The sequence below is a fragment of the Euprymna scolopes genome, chromosome 17 (genome assembly GCF_053919585.1).
Source record: "Euprymna scolopes isolate OS-2025 chromosome 17, ASM5391958v1, whole genome shotgun sequence".
Taxonomy (NCBI): Eukaryota; Metazoa; Mollusca; class Cephalopoda; order Sepiida; family Sepiolidae; genus Euprymna; species Euprymna scolopes.
In genome coordinates, this window is record NC_136498.1 from 63465318 (window position 1) to 63482963 (window position 17646).

Here is a 17646-nt window from a genome sequence, read left to right on the forward strand (position 1 = left end):
ATATTTGACCATTTTTTTTTTCAAAGTGTCACGTACAGACTAAGAAAGGCACGAACAGAATATTATGTAATATTTTAACTAATTTAAATTGATATAAGTTTTGGTCTTCTTTGAGACCTTGGAAGTTTTCTCTTTGAAGAAGGCAAGCACATAATTCTAAGACTAATGGGTTTGATTCTGTCAGGAATTTCCCGTCCGGATTTCCTTAGATGTGTGATTGAAAGGAGAGTGGGTTTAGTGGTTCCGTCTGATTCTAATACCGTTTTGTTTGTTTGTTTGTTTGTTTGTTTTTTTATTTTTTTTGTTTTTGTTTTTTGTTGTTATTACTGTTTGAAAATAGAACTGAAATAAAACTTGAAAATCCGTTTAGTATTGATTGAATTTATTTTCTGCAAGATTTATTTCGGGGTGTTTCGGTGTAATTTTTACTCAAATAAAGAATAAACTGCTGTAATTAAAATGTATTTATAAATTGATTGGTTCAAACCCATTAAGACAAAAGAAGTAAAAAGCAGAATGATTTCGTCTTGGGGTTTTCGTTTCTTTAATTTAAAAACACAATTTGTTTTTTCCTTGTTCTTTTTTCTCGTTTTTTTTTTTTTTGTTGTTTTTATATTACAACTCCCCTCTCTCTCTCTCTCTTTCTCTCTCTCTCTCTCTCTCATTCTTTTTTTTCTCTCCATGTTCTGCTATCTATCACCCCTCCCAATTACTTAAATCTTCTGCCCCCCCTCTGTTGTTTTTTTTACCATTCAATAGTTCCATCTTGTATTTTTCTTATTCAATTTGTGTGTCGCCCCTTTTCCTTGCACTCTCTTTATTTCTTGCGTGTCTGCAACACCTATTTCTCTTTTTAAACCTTTCTTTTATTTCTCACCTCTTTCATATTCCCATCTCTTTTTTTTATATTCTTGAACTCTATTTTGTGTTCCTGGTTTCCTTCTCTTTTTTTTATTTATTTTTTTTTTTTTTATATTCCACGCCTCTCTACTTCTACACTCCGGTCTCTCTATTTTTATCCCCCCCCCCCTGTATCTCTATGTGTATTCCTCCTCCCCTGGTCACTTTATATATAAACTCCATCCCGCCCGTCATCCCCACGTCCCTTTATTTATACTCCTTTCTTCCTTCCTACTCTTTTTGCTTATTCGCATCCGACTCTGTCTCTGTCTGTCTGTCTGTCTGTCTGTCTCTCTCTCTCTCTTTCTCTCTCTCTCATTCGTTTTTATTATACTAGAATACTCTTAGTTGACTCTACGAATTATGATGGAAATAGTTAATATATTTCGTGATTATATAACACGCCTAGAATAGAATGGGATACAAAATAATTTCAACTAAAAATGTGCTATTATAAAAGCAAATCCTAAATGTATAAAGGGATCCTTATTTACTCATGATTGACCTTTACTCCTAATCTGAAATGAAACGCGTACATCAAATCCGTTGCCGAGGTCGCTGGAAAAATAGTGGGATCCTTCTATCGACCCAATAGATATCTCACTGCTGATGCAATTCTCTACTTATATAAGAGCCAGGTATGCCCAACGATGGAGTGTCACATCTGGGATGGAGTTGCTAGGAAGACTTTATCCTGTCTTGACCGAGTTCAAAATAGACTTCGTAGCCTAGTGGGGGATGTCCTTTTCTCTTCCCTGCAGCCTCTTTCTCATAGCAGAGACGTTCCGAACCTGTCTCTGTGTTATCGTTATTTTCATGGCCACTGCTCGTCTGAGTTCCAATCTATGGTCCCCATTCGCCAAACATTCATGAGAAACACTCATTTAGCTAAAAACACTATCAATAATTTCCCCAACTCTTTTTCTGTGCCTAAACCTAAACGTAGATTCCATGAAAAAAAGGCTTCTTTCTTAGAACTGCACGCCTGTGTAACTCTCTTCCGTTTACCTGCTTTCCAGCTGACTACAATATGGTTGTCTTCAAGTCCAACGTAAACAAGTTCTTGATGAGCCGTTCCCCTTAAGTAATCCAATTTACCAAATTTACACTTCTTACGATTACTATATTGTCCTTTTTGCCACTGTACACGCTTTAATCCTTATCCTCGAGTGGCCTCTGGACCTTGATAAGTGGTGATTCCTCTGTAAAAAAAAAAGAAATTAATAAAAAAATCCATAAGTTACGATTTTTCAAAAATCTTATATTTGGTCTATCTCTGCTTTCTCCTTTCGTTTGTCTTTGTTTCGTTGAAAAACCAGAGGACAATCATATCACATCATTTAATCTGCCGTAGACAACATTCAAACAAGCCTTGTTAACTTCGTTTCGATGTTTCCTTTTTTACCTTTTCTGAAACACCGTTCTCTTGTCTTCCATCTTGTTCAGAACCCAAACCCATGCGTTGCTCTGAGATTACTTTAATAATTCCTTTTTAATTCCTTTATAAATTCGCTTTTTTAGTTTTCCCATCTTGAAGTATTTCACCATTTCCTTGACCCGGAAAGTCTTCTCTAATTTTCTTTTTTTTTTTTTTTTTTTTTTGTGTCATGTGATTTCATTTGCATTTAATCAATTCTCAATTCATCGAAACCTTTTTATTTGATTGAACTTAAATAAAACAAATTGTTTTCAAATTGTGTGTATATTTTAGATTAGTTTTGCTTGATTTCTTCTTTTTGTTTTGTTTGTTTTTATTTTGTTTTAAACTTATTGCATTCTTGTGGCGTTCCTTCCATCATTTCAATGTTTTGAAAGAAAATGTTTTCAGTCTTGTTTATTGCTTTCGGTATGGTATATTTTTTATTTTCTTTTTTTCTTTTCGAATTTTCTATTTTCTTCTCTAATTTTCTTCTTTTTTTTTCGAATTTTCTAGTTCTTTTCGAATTCTCTATTTTCTTCTCTAATTTTCTATTTTCTCTCCTAATTTTCTTATTTTTTTTTTTCGAATTTTCTAGTTCTTTTCGAATTTTCTATTTTCTTCTCTAATTTTCTATTTTCTCTCCTAATTTTCTTGTTTTTTTTTTTTTCGAATTTTCTAGTTCTTTTCGAATTCTCTATTTTCTTTTCGAATTCTCTATTTTCTTTTCGAATTCTCTATTTTCTTTTCGAATTTTCTATTTTCTGTGTTTCGTTTTTCCTGACTGTGTTTCGCTTTTCCTGACTGTGTTTCACTTTTCCTGACTGTGTTTCGCTTTTCTTGACTGTGTTTTATTTCGAACGTCCGTGTACACACACACACACACACACACACACACACACACACATATATATAACAGAAAAATTCCTATATTAAAAACTGACAATCTATACAAATAAAACAGTAGTTGTACCTATTAGTTTTCGCATGCGTAGGATAAAAATGGTTTAATTTTATAAATTTCTTTTCTGTGTCTCAGGTTAGCTAATGCGGTTGGAGCGCTAAATGTTTTGGTTTCGATTTTAGCTGATGGCAGCCCAAGTCATTTTTTTTTTTTTGTTATTTTAAAATCAGTACATACATATTCAGCAGAGAATTGGCTCTGCAATAATAAATCCGAAATTTGCAAGAATTAAAATATATTAAGCACATTTTACGCACGGCAAAGTCGAACGCCCTACCCCTCTTTCCGTTAGTAAAAGAATAAAAATCATGAGTGTGAACTAATTTTTTATGGTTACTGGAATCAAATAAACTTTAGCAGTCTGTATAGTGAAACAATGACACGATATTTATTATATTAGACTTTTTGTGAGCTTGTGCAGCCTAGTGTATATTTATTGTCTGCGTATTTCCGTTTTTCTGTAATGTCTTTTTGTTTTGACATTTTCAGTCCGACGTCATAAGGATGTGGCTTCGTTAATTCTAAAACTGAGTCATTGCTGCACGCGGATGTGATGCACCAGTCCGCCGAAGACTCGATTTAAATATGTTTCGCTTTGTCATGTTTTCAAGTCCTCTTTTATTGGTGACTCAATTATTTTCATGTCCTTAGCCATGATGGCACTGACTCCCTTCCCTTACACCCTCCCCCCCCCCTTTCATTCTGCGTGGCTTGGTTTTGTCAAGTGGAACCATCATTTCTTAAATGACCTCTTAGTAAATAAATAAACATTCGCACCACGTTGGTATTGCCATTAGCGACAATTCTTCGCCGCTTGACATACTTTACAAAAACCCTTTTAAAGCGTGTAGGTTTGTACCATTTTTAAACTTTCTTTTCCATTTTTTTTTTTTTTTAATTCATATTTTAAGGAGTTTCTAAGAAGAAACTTGTAAACAAATTCGTGACTCGTATGTTACAGAGACAATGTTAAGGCAAGAAAAAAATTGACTTATGCACTTCTGGCGCGAACAAAGACCCCACGATATTATTGCACCATCTTTGTTTAAGCTGAAACACACATACCAAAGTAGTCTGATTAATGGGGCCAGGACAACAGCATATTCTTTTCACTGTTTTGACTCTCGAGTCTGTATCCGTTGATATCTTATATGCTTTTATATAGAGTAATGTGGTTATTGGTTGATTTACTGTGTCTAACTGCGTCGAATATATACTAGAGAGTCCAATCAATTATATGAATATTCTCTTGTCATAGCCCTACTGATTAATGTAGTTTCCGACAATATCTGGTCCTACGGGACTATTTTTGTTTGTGGCATATTTCCATTTATTGGATGTCCGGTGCAAACGGCGACCCCAGAATATTATTGTACCACCCTTGGATAGACCAAATACTACACTTTGATATAAGCCCTTTTTTCTTTTCTTTTTTTTTTTTTACAAACGAATCACCACTTATCAAGGCCCAGATGCCACTCGAGGATAAGGGTTAAAGGGTGTATAGTGGTTAAAAGGACAATATAATAGTAATCGTTCGAAGTATAAATTTGGTAAGTTGGATTACTTAAGTAGTGAGGTAGAAAGCGTTTATTCAACATAAAACATACTTATCCGAGTAATCGGGTTAATGAAGTTTCAGAATATGGTTATGGATGGTCTATCTTCAAAACCTTTTAAGGAGTCCGTATTGTTTGGATTCATCGAAAAATTCTTCTCATCTTGTGGTTTTCACGACATTTCGGTCGATGTAACCTCCGACTTTCTTCATTTGTATCTTGTCGAACTCGGAAATTTGGAGGGAATTTCGAGCGGAACCCTTTATTTACTTTACGAGGATAGCATGCTCTTGTTTCGTCAGCCATGACTGGATAGAGGTCCTAAGTAATTCGCAATTGTATTTTTCAGTCGCCCACACTGAGGATTGAACCTTCAACCTTCAGGAGAATATCCAGTCATTTCTTTTCACTCACCATAAATATCTGCAACAGAAAAATGAAACTTTCAGGTCATGAATGCATAAGTTCAGTCATCATAGCAATACAATTTCCAATCTGATCCATTCGGCCGGAATTAAAAAAAAAACAGCGGCATTGCTTTAGAACGCGCTTTCTTAGCTCGAATATGTGTGTCCATATTTTGATTTTCAGAATTTAAATTTAACCACTAAACTTATATATATATATATATATATATATATATATATATATATATATATATATGAGGTGGATGTAGTTTGCTTGAAGCATTGTATAGTATGTAGTTAAATAGAATTGTAGAAGGCGGTACAATGCAATTCTATTTAATTTTATATATATATAGTGATAGAATGTATCCGATATGTTTCCTAATACCGATAGAATTACCGATTCCGATTCTATTTAAATGTCTTCATATAGAGTTTTTCATGGAAGCGGTGGTCAGATTATCGCAAAAACCATTTGCATATATTTTCGCAAATGTAAAAATACATTTATGGGTGCGATTTATAGATATCAGTTTTAATGGTAGTTTAAAATTAATAAATATTTATCATTTCCTCATTCATGCGAGCCGTGGAACATTAGCTTTTATACAAAAAATAAAGAAATAAAAAGGATCAAATGAATCGTTTTGGGCATCGGAAAATAGGCAAATATTTTCAAGGTTCGATTTTTTAAATTCCCGATTCTGATTAATCGTCCCAACACTAGTGTATGTATGTATGTATGTATGTATGTATGTATGCATGTATGTATATCGCCAAAATTCTGGCCTTGATGGAGGGAGACTAAAACTTGCTGCTATGGTTTCAAATGATCTGAAATAACAACAAGGGGAGACTTGATTCCAAATATTTCTTATATGTTATATCTCCCCTCTTTTAGGAATAGGGTACGATTATGAATATCTCCAGTATCAAATAAGCTTTATACACTGTGAAATTTACTTTATCTATGAAGACCAAACAGTGGAGATATAATATATGAGAAATATTTGGAATCAAGTCTCCTCTTGCTGTTATTTCAGATCATTTTAAACCATAGCAGCATGTTTTAGTCTACCCTCCTCCAAGGCCAGAGGTTCTGGGGAAATATAAGATATTTTGTAATTTATATGCAAAACTAGGAAAACAAATGACTATGATTGAAACATTTTCTGACTGTAACAAAGTGCCATAAATAGGCTCTGGATGATGGGTGATCCCCTTAATGTGCGATCTAGCCCAGTACACAATTCACATCATTACTTTTCCAACGAGCCTTCATTTGTTAAATTCTGATCAATAGTCACTGAGATTTGGAACTTATAAAATTGCTAAAAAAGGGGATATATATACACACACACTTATTATTATTAAAAAGCTGTATTATTAACTAGCCTGGATTCTCGGCGTTGCCCAGGTGTTTGGAGGTGTGTGTTGAGCAAAAAAAAAAGTGGTAGTAGACAGGCAGGCAGGCAGGCAGGCAGGCTCGAACCCGTGACGCGAAGGCGTAAGAGAAAGTGAAAAAAAAAACTCTAACGTTTTACCACTACTCAATGACGACACAGGAAATTCAGAACGTTGAAATTAAGTAAAGTCATTCCAACCGATATGATGATTTGTAAAAATGGTGACGCAAAAAAAAAAAAAAAAAAAAAAAAAACTTGTTTGTAGAAAACTGCACAGTTGAGGGTGAAGGGTTGAGGGTGTTTTTAGTTAATTTTTCGATATTTGTGGTCCGAAGGGTCGAGCTTCAAAACGATACCGATCTCGTGAAAATCCGTCGCCTCTGTCGACAGTTTTAGACATATATACATACATACATACGTGCATACATACATACATTTAAACAGACAGGTGAGATTTATATTATAGATTAGCAATGATGATGTATGCTAAGAGTTTATACTTGCTAATTTCTGTTATCAGTTTTGTTTGGAGTTGGGAGGGGGATTCACCTTGCACAACAAAATATTTCTGGGTTGATATTTTTCTCAAATAAATGTTTTAGGTTCCATTTTCATTAAATGAGAATAGAACTTGAAACATTTAGATGTCATTGTTTTGATTTTTTTCTTTTAATTTCCTGAAATGTTCTTAGTCATCAACTCTGTGAATCTTCCCAGGTGCCCATCATCAAAATTAACACGTTGATAATTTTTTAAAGATTTTTTATTATTATTATTAAAATTAATTTCTCTTCCTCCTTCATACAGAAAATTGTACTGACTCATCTGTTTTTGCGAACTGCTCCACACCTAACCTCGCCATTTCTCAACTGGGACATTTTTTTTTTTTTTTTTTTTTGTAGCTATTTGTAACATCTTAATAATGTGAGAGTCATAGAGAACTTAACATTTTCTTTTCTTTTACTGGAAGTTTTTTTTGTTTTGTTTTTTATAGGTTTGTGTCTTCACAATTTTTTTTTTTTTTATTTAACTTTTCGTATTTTAATTCCATCTGATAAATTTATCCATTCACGGATATCAAAGAAAATAAATTTTGTTTGTTTGTTCTTTGTATAGGGCTTACTTTTCAAATGCACCTCCGACCTGGGGTAGACGAACACTAGATATATCATCCATCCATTATTCAGCACGGCTGTAGCCGAGATTGAACTCACTACACGAATTCATAGTGTAATACAAATCCTGTCGGTAGCTGAATATTTGATGCTTCACCAAGACTATCAAGGGTATTTTTTATTGTGACGCTATCACTAGATGGGGTGCCTTCCACGACTTAAGAGAGTTCCATCTACCCTCGAGAGGGGTCCTGGATATGACCTTAAACTATATCCGATGATGAGGCCCTAGCTTGCGGGCTTTGGGGAGTGTTGAGCCACCCTTTAATTGCCATTGCTCCCAGGTCCACTTTGACCCGGAGTGGTAGTACCTGTTCGGTTCCCAACTATGGGTTAAATAAAAACCAACTTGAAAAAAATATATATATTAAAAAAAAGTATGCCATAAAACAAAAATAACCAACCAATCCTCGAGAGAAGGATGGACCGCACCAGTTTCTAATCCTGGTATTTTACCCCGCGATACATACAGTGCCTCGCCTTCCCAAATAGTTACCCACCTGATACTGGCTAGGCTCAACGTTGCTTAACTTCGGTTATCTGGCGGGAACCGGTGTGTCAACGTGTTTGTGCCGTATATAAATATATATACTACATATATAATATAGATTTAATAATTTCTAATCGACAACTTGTCAATAAATCAGACTGTCGGCTATAGGTGTATATGATTTTTGTAATTTTGTTTTTATGCGTATTTAGTACCGATGAGTGCCGCTACTGGTATAAAAAATAAAACATACATGCAGAGAATGATATATAAGGGAGAAAACAATTGTATGCTTGTGTAGCAAGCTCTGTACGTTGACAGACTGCGAGCTTATTTCAATAAGCTCCCACCTATGCAAACTAGGGAACAGACCATAAAATCTTCGGTCCCAAAGGACATTTCGTCTTGGACTCACGTTTTCCTTAGGAAGGACTCTGTGAAAGCCCCTCTTACTCCACCTTATACCGGTCCTTATCGCGTGCTTTCACGTACTAACAAACTTTTCACCATAGACATCAGTGGTAAAAAAGAAACTGTCTCTATTGACAGAATAAAAAAAGCCTTTCTGGACACGAAAACGCAAGAGCCACACATTCCCCCTACATACATGCATCATCAACATACACCTGAAGCAAGTACTCCCAATGCAGACAACTACGTTACTACCACGCGTAGTGGTCGTAGAGTGCATTGGCCAAAGAAGTTGTGCAAGACTGTATATATATTAAAAAAAAAAAAAATTATTTTCCTCACACACAATTTTTTTTGCACAAAGACATTTTCTTCTTTTATAAAAAAAATAAAATAAAATCCTTTTCTTCCTTCATCCTCAGCATGAAACCCCAGCTTTTCACTGAAAAGCATTTTCTCAAAAAAAAAAAAAAAAAAAAAAAAAAACTTTTGTGAACATTTTTTTTTCTCTCTTAACAACTGCTACATTTCTTCTTTATCGGCTTTCCGCCTAAGCAGGGGTGATATAGCACCCCCCCCCCCAATGAACTATACTCTCTGACGGATCAATGCTTCCCTGTAAGTTCTTCGGCCATAGACTGGCCAATCGACAGGCAGGGCGCATTGATCCTGCTGTCCCCAAAAAGAGTGCAGGGGACATCCAACAGTCAGCACAGAGCCGCGAGCGAAGACACACCTTCCTCTCCTCTTCTCCCAGCACCGACAGTCCGACGTGAACCTGACTCAAGAACTTCGAGCTCCACCACTATTATCCCGTGGAATAAAGACTTGCAAATGTTTAATGTTAAAAGGAGTTTGTCGTTTTTTATCGAGGGTTCTAAAAGATAAATAATTAGCTGGGGTACAACTACCCCACTAAACTTGTATACTTAATAAAACTGAAGGATATTATTATAAACGTATATGTATTAAACGTATATGTATTAAACGTGTATGTATTAATAATCTCTAATCGTCAATTTGTGATTATGTTTGTCACTTTGTATTTGGTACTTGAAATGCAAACAAACTATAAAAATTACCGCAAACCTTGTTTAAATAATGTATCTACCTGCCTGATATAGCCATTATAAGCATTTCTCTAAGTAGATATAGTTTGCCCTTTTTTAGCCTATAATCTTGATTTGCTGTATAATCTTTTGCTATTCGACCTAGTGTTGATCATATATTTAAGGTTTCTATCTGATATCTAATCCTAGTGCTGACGACGAGACTTAATTTTTAAAAAATAAAACCGTATTGTCTCAGAAAGTTGTTTCGCCACGTTTCGGCCAACTCATCCTCTGGCCTTCTTCAGATGATTAACCGCGTCGGGATAGAAATGCTGAGTCTCGTAACTTTATAAAAAAAAATTTGATTTATATGACCATAAAATCCAACTTTGATCGCCCTTCGGGGCCCGTGGGTCCATCCTTGGACCATTATTATTCCTGATATTCATAAACGACCTCGCTGATAATATTGTGTCCGAGATGGGTATATTTGCTAATGATACAACGCTCTATAATATGCATGAGGGAAGAACAGATGTGCATAAACCTAAGACAATGGCAGAATCGTTAGAAAATGACCCCCAGACTATAGTGAAATGGGGCTGTAAATGGATGGTAACATTTAATGTTAGTGAAACTAAGATGCTCTCCTTTAACAATTAAAAGACACCTCTCCAACCCCCTATATCCAGGACAAATAGCACTCTACCTGAGAATTCTACCTCCAAACTCCTCAGCCTAACATTTGCAGGCAATATGAACTGAAAATAATTCATAGAGGACGTTGCAAAGGCTGCTGTAAAGAAAGTGTGTTCCTTCTATCGAGCTAGAAGACTACTCACGCCTGAGAATATCCTGTACCTCTACAAGGCCACCATTCGCCCATGCATGGAGTATTGTTGCCACATATGGGCTGGTGCATCTACTACTAGTCTCTACCTCTTAGATAAAGTCAAAAAAGAGTTGTCAACCTAAACGGTCCCACTTTATCAACTAAGCTCCAGCCCCTGTCACATCGCCGCAATGTTGCATCACTGTGCCTTTTTTACAAATATTTAAATGGAATGTGTTCTGATGAACTTGTTTCACTTGTACCCCCTCGACGTTCATACTCATGACAAACCCGCTTCGCAACAAGATCTCAGCCCTTCACTGTTGTTGTCCCTAAATGCCAGAAAGCTTTCTATTCTAATAGTTTCTTCCCTCGAACAGCTAGACTTTGGAATTCCCTTCCTGCTGCCTGCTTCCCTGGCTGTGCTGGTATGTAGAAGTTTAAATGTAACATAAACAAATATCTTGTTAATCTTTCCTAGACATGGCCCCATATAGTAGCCCTTTACATCCAAGTGGCTATATGCTTTGTAAGGGGTGAACATGAGAAAAAAAATATCTAAACAGACCAGAGGTTTAGTTGGTCAAAACGTGATGAGACAACAACAACTATGGAAGGTAGTAATTACTGGGGATACAGTTACGAGACTCGGCATTCCTATCATCTGAAGAAGGCCAGAGGATGAGTTGGCCGAAACGTGATGGAACAACAACTATGAAGATGCGGATAATAGTCCGCAAAAAAAGAAAATGAATGCACAAAGCTGTTTTTGTTTTATAAGAGATTGAATGCTTTTTCGTTATATTTGGTCTATGAAAACAAGATTTTAACAAGAGGGTTGGAAGTTTTACATTATCTCCTGACAAAAGGACTTATGTTAAATAAACGTTGGTTTGTAAATAGCTGGTGACTGATGCGGATTAGAAAACGACTAACCTTCACTTGACCAGGGGATGTTTGAGAGCATTCAATTACAATAGCGACTGCTATAACTTAGATCCCTTTATTTATTTTTTCTGTGCGTATGTATGTCATCATACACAGGAGTACAGGAACCTATCTTGTTACACACTGGATCTCTGGCTGAACACAGCTTCTATGTACGTGTGTAGGTGGGGGGGTAAGCCTTTGTTTAACTGTTTTGTTGTTGTTGTTTTTTTTTGTTTGTTTTTTTTTCTTTCTCTTTCTTCAACATCTGTGAATGACAAACGCTATCTGCCCAGCATTAACAAAAAAAAAAAAAAAAGAAAAAAAGCTCATCTACAGCTAGGAAACCAATAACGGATAATAACGCTTGGTAGTTTTCTCACGAAATCAACCTTTTCCGGGGGGAAGGGGCAAAACTGAACATTACTGATCTAACGAAACTTGAACCCTGATTGCTAATTTTCCAGTTCACTTTGATTACACGACTCTCCTTCCCACCTTTATATATGTACTAGCAAGATTATCCGGCGTTGCCCGGCGCCTTAAAAAAAATAGAAGCGGTTAAAAAGCGTGTGTAACATTTTTATTCTCGGCCTCTAAAGTCCACAGAGATTAGACCATTCCTGTAATGGCCTGGTCCTGTGTAATGTTGGTTCTGTGCAGCTCCGGGAGGTCCATCCTCGCATGATTTATCTCCTCTCTTTGAAAAGGTTTTACTTTATTGCAAATCGCTTCAGGCGCCCTTACCGGGAATTGCAGACAGAGATGCGCAGGTACTTTTTGCAGGCCAGAGCGCCCCTTCTAATGGGTGCTGACTTCTCAATCATTTTTTCTGACCCTGGTGTCACAGTTCTTGCAGTGGGAGAGAACTAGTTAATACCCTTCTCTATCTATTTGAATCCGGTTACCTTTTTTCCGCGCCGCTGTTCACCTCTGCCCAGCCCATTCCTTTCTCGTTTTCATATACTGAGAATAATAATTATGTAAGCCATTCACCTGGACTTTCTAGTTTTAGGGTTATTGTTCCAGGCAATATGGTCTCTTACTCAAAATATAATCTATGTACTTATAAAGTTGAGTTGTTTTTGTTTTGTTTGTTTTTTTACGTGATCTGACATTGATATTAAAAGCCTACTTTTTTTATTTAAAACGAACTTTTTAATATACTCAGTCATGGATATGCGAGCGACTTCACGAAGGTTACTAATTTGCATATACCTTTGAGCATTCGTTGATTATTTATTTTATGGTTTCTTATTAGATCATTGATTTCATTTCATTATTACGTTGAATTCTATTTATGCATAGTTTTTACATTCTGCATAACTGCATAGAATCCAGAATAAAAACATTCTAGTGCACTGACATGTTATATAGTGAGCTTGTCAGTGTGTAGAGAAAGAAAGAAAAGTTGTAATTATTAACCAGAGTTCTTACTGCAAATGTCTCACAATAAGTAACATGTTGTGGTCCTGTTTAGGAGGTCACAATATTAAAGTAAAAAAAAAAAAGTCCTGGTGTTCACTACTAGCGGCTAAACTGCGTGTGTGCACTTCAGCTCGACGGCAGAAATGTCTGGCTTACATAGTGCCAGACGAATCCATATTATTATGAATATAGGGGTGTTAACTACCCAGAACAGAACCAGAGACTGGAGCTCAGTCGGTCATTCTTTTTTATTTTTATGGAAATCGATCTAGACATAGCATGAAGTCACTTGAAGTAAGGAGCTAAAAAGATATCCTTTAATCAAAAACTAGCCAACGTTAAATGTTATAAAGATAGATTCCAACCCGGGAAACAGTAATTCTTCCCCCTTTGCCAGGAACTTTGCACATAGAATGTGAGAACTAAAGACGGAAATAAAATAAGCTAGATTAGTGCGATTACGATGCTGACGAAAGTAAACTCAACGTCCACTTTCCACTCGTTTTAAATAAAAGATGTGTTTGCATTACCATATGGTGGTGGTGGTGGTGGTGGTGGTGGTAGTGGTGGTTGTTGTTTACATATTTATATATCCCCATTGGGAGATTGCATTTCTGACAAGAATGATTAAAATAACATCATATATTGGACACCTGCCCATCACGACCCACTTCTGCCCACCACGCGTTATCATCTGATGCCAAGCAAACCCACAGACCTCCAGTAATGCCTGCCAACTTCTGAGAGATAATACCAAAATCTTTCATCAAAACAGTTGTCAAGTAGACGCTAAAATATACAAAGTAAAAAAAAAATCGATTTAATAAATCTGTTTGTTTGTTTTTGTTTCTTTTTAATGTCTAAAAGAACAGATGCTAATGACATATGATGTCATTGGCTTATCATGAAAAAAATTGATAAAATTGACAAGGATGGTGATAGAGCTGATTCTATCCATTTATTCTTGAAGATGACAAAAAATATTCACATACACTCTCTCTCTCTCTCTCTCTCTCTCTCTCTCTCTCTCTCTCTTCCTCATATATATATATATATATATATATATATATATATATATATATGGAGTCATCGACATGAAGTCCTGTTTCGTTGTATCACAACTCATTAGTGCCGCTAGACTAGCATCTCACCCAAGCGGAGGATTGAACCAAGAACCGTCGTGTTGACAGTCGGCAGTTCTCCCACTCGACCACAGAAGCGACGCCCGCAAATAACTCGTCGGAATGTCTATTTAAATAGACGTCCGCCACCACTTTTACAGTGCTCAAACTGACTGTTTGTAAACAGACAAACAAACATATATTATATATATATTATATATATACTAGCAAAAGTACCTGTCGTTGACTGGGTTCAAAAGCAGCCTACAGAAAATAGACTCTGATTTATGAAAGTATGATAGGTTATGAAAAGGAAGGGTTGTAAAAAGATAGCTTCGAATTTGGGGGTATCAAAACCAAAGCAAGATATGATGAAAGTAAAAATAAAATAGATAAACTCCATAATTTATTATACCATACCTGTTCACACTGAAACACTTATCACAATATTCTGTGGATCTATATTAAAAAAAAACTTGTTAAACTTTGTGACATATTTCCATTCTATGGAGGTTAGGCGCGAAGGAACACCCCATAATTTTATTATACCATATTTCTTCAAACTGAAACATAATTATCAAAGTATACTTACGCAAATAGATATGAAAAGTCTTTATTAAAGTTTGTGCCTATTTCCATTCTATGAAGGCCAGGCGCGAACGCAGACTCCACAATTTTATTACACCATCCCTATATAAGTTAAAACATACTTATCAAAGTATTATTATGTACATCTATATCAAAAACACCTGTAAACGTTTTTTTTTTTTTTTTTTAAATATTTTATTTCCATACTTTGTGGACCAGGCGCGTACGCAGACCCCACAATTTTAATGAATTCTCATTATGCCAGATCAAACATACTCATTCCTGTGTCTTGATACATCTTCTATCATTATATGTGATCAGTTTCCTATAATAGCCAACCATATAGGAGCCTATTCGTGACAAGACACACACACAGACGTTCAGCTTTATATTATCTATATATATATATATATATATATATATATATATATATATATATATATATATATATATATATTAGCGACCTAGCAAGGCCACGATGGAGACGACTGAAGCAGCAAAATTGAAGCTGGCCTGCCAGAACACACACATATATATATATATATATATATATATATATATATATATATACTAATGTGGGCAAAGTTGGGCATATTTTATTTGTTTGAAAATATAGGTTCTTTTTAACCAATTGTCATAAAATTTTAACCATAGAATAGTATTGCAATCTACAAAAAGTCTGCAAATTTCCATGTAGTTTTGTCCAATAAAACTAAAGATATGAGCATTTCAATATTCAATTTGGTTACCAGTATAGATGTATATCCATAGATATACCATCTTTTTTTGGCAATTTTATAAGTTCCAAATTTCAGCGAGTATTGATCAGAATTTAACAAATGAAGGCTCGTTGGAAAGATAATGAGCTGAATTGTTTAGTCGGCTATATGATATTATCCTTTAACGCCGCCCATTAACGGGATCATCCATCATCCAGAGGTTATTTTTGGCACATTTTAAAGTCATAAAACGTTTCCATAGTCGTCATTTGTTTTCTTAGTTTTGCATATAAATTACAAAATATCTGATATTTCGCCAAAATCCCTGGCCTTGATGGAGGGGAAACTAAAACTTGCTGCTATGGTTTCAAATAATCTGAAATAACAGCAAGTGGAGACTTGATTCCAAATATTTCTCATATGTTATATCTCCCCTCTTTATTTTCATAGATAAATTAAATTTCACAGTATATAAGGATTATTTGATAGTAGAGATATTCATAATCGTAGCCTATTTCCAATAAGAGAGGGATATTACATATGAGAAATATTTGGAATCAAGTCTCCCCTTGCTGTTATTTCAAATCATTAGAAACTATAGCAGCAAGTTTAAGTTTCCCTTCCATCAATCAAGGCTAGAGGTTTTGGGAGAATATAAATATAATTTTACAGTGTACTATAGATAACCTAATACTGGCTTTATAAAATCATTTTATATAATGGCGTGAAGTAAAGTTTTAAATGCAAAAGTAGAGTATCATGGTTCACTTGTGCTGTAATCAGGAACCTTCATTTTGAATGCGCCCTTGTTATATCAAAGAACCTACTGATGATTTCATTTGCCGGGCCTTTCTGTTTGTGCGGTAATAAAACTTTTTGATTGATTACAATTTCTGCTTTGAAAGAAGTTAAAAATATAAGGTCAGGAAATAATATTAATGTTAGCGTAATAGTGTTTTCTTAAGAAACTGATTGACGCTGTGTTTTCACAGACAACTTTAAAATGGAAAATGGCTTTATCGAAACGAATTCTTTATTTCAAATCTTCAAAATAATTTGTTTAGATGTTTGTATCATTTTTTAATTGACGTAGTCTTTGTTTAATTTAATTTTTGTGTTTTATGAAACGAAAAAATTCTATTTAAAAAAAAAATGAATTTCATTTTGTCTTGCGTTGCAACATTTCAGTTATTTTAATGAAAGCAACCGATAATTGCCACAGCGATCCCAAATGAAATTTAAGGAAAAATTTTAGTACTTCTGCACTTTTGCTACCACTCTGTTTTTTAATAGTTTTTGTTTTTTTTCGGGTTAAATTCAAATTTCAACGACATCTCTTTTTTTTATTAAATTGTAAAGTGCAAGCATAGAATAGTTACAAAACACTCTCCCTTCCCATGCTAAGACTGGCTTTCAAAATAATAACCTTATTTTTTCAGCACGGTGACAGAAGTACAAAAGTACAAAAAAATTTTAATAGAAATTGACGATACTCCTTTTCACTGACTCCGTAATTCGCATCAATTTTTAAATCTATGTGTTTTTAAATCTATGTATTTTTTTATTAAATTGTAAAGTGCAAGCACAGAATAGTTACAAAACACTCTCCCTTCCCATACTAAGACTGGCTTTCAAAATAACCTTATTATTTCAGCACGGTGACAAAAGTACAAAAAAATTTTAAATAGAAATTGACGATACTCCTTTTCACTGACTCCGTAATTCGCATCAATTTTTAAATCTATGTGTTCTCTCGGCAGATAGACACTCGACTCACTCTTTTCCCCAATTTGTCGTTGTTAACGAAGCGATTCCCCTCATATGCAAATTAATACTGTTGTATTTTTAAACCAGTGTACCTAGATTCTATGAAAAGTTTGATTGTTATTGAAACGTATTTGAATGCTTTGTTAACATATCGATTTCTAAAACAACACAAGCAAACATTGATTTTTATATATCTATAGACGACATATATGAGTGGAATATTTTTCATTTGCACTTGGTCTTCTCTCTTCTTCTTTCAATGTTAATTTCCGCTTATGCTTTTTTCTTTCACAGTCATTTACCTCCTACCTTTCTACTTTTACAATCTTTTGCCTCCTACCCTTTTTCCTTTCAATATTTTTACCTCCTGTCTTTCTACTTCCACAATTTTTTGCCTCCTACCCTTTCTACTTTCACAATCTTTTGCCTCCTACCCTTTCTACTTTCACAATCTTTTGCCTCCTACCCTTTCTTTTTTTCCAC

At 35.0% G+C, this 17646-nt stretch overlaps 2 protein-coding genes across 9 annotated transcripts in view; one reads left to right on the top strand and one right to left on the bottom strand.

Moving 5' to 3' along the window:
* The window catches only part of LOC145296757 (uncharacterized), a 485527-nt gene that overhangs the window by 311223 nt on the left and 156658 nt on the right, over positions 1-17646 (bottom strand). The window contains exon 2 of one of the 2 annotated variants that reach the window (XR_013870020.1): positions 5127-5263. The exons of the other annotated variant lie outside the window; for it this stretch is intronic. The gene's annotated coding sequence lies outside the window, so the exon portion shown is untranslated. Of the gene's footprint in view, positions 1-5126; positions 5264-17646 lie in introns of those variants that run through there. 2 annotated transcript variants of the gene reach the window in all.
* LOC145296756 (adhesion G protein-coupled receptor L4-like) overlaps positions 1-17646 on the top strand; it is a 700831-nt gene that overhangs the window by 132992 nt on the left and 550193 nt on the right. The gene's annotated exons all lie outside the window — the stretch shown is intronic.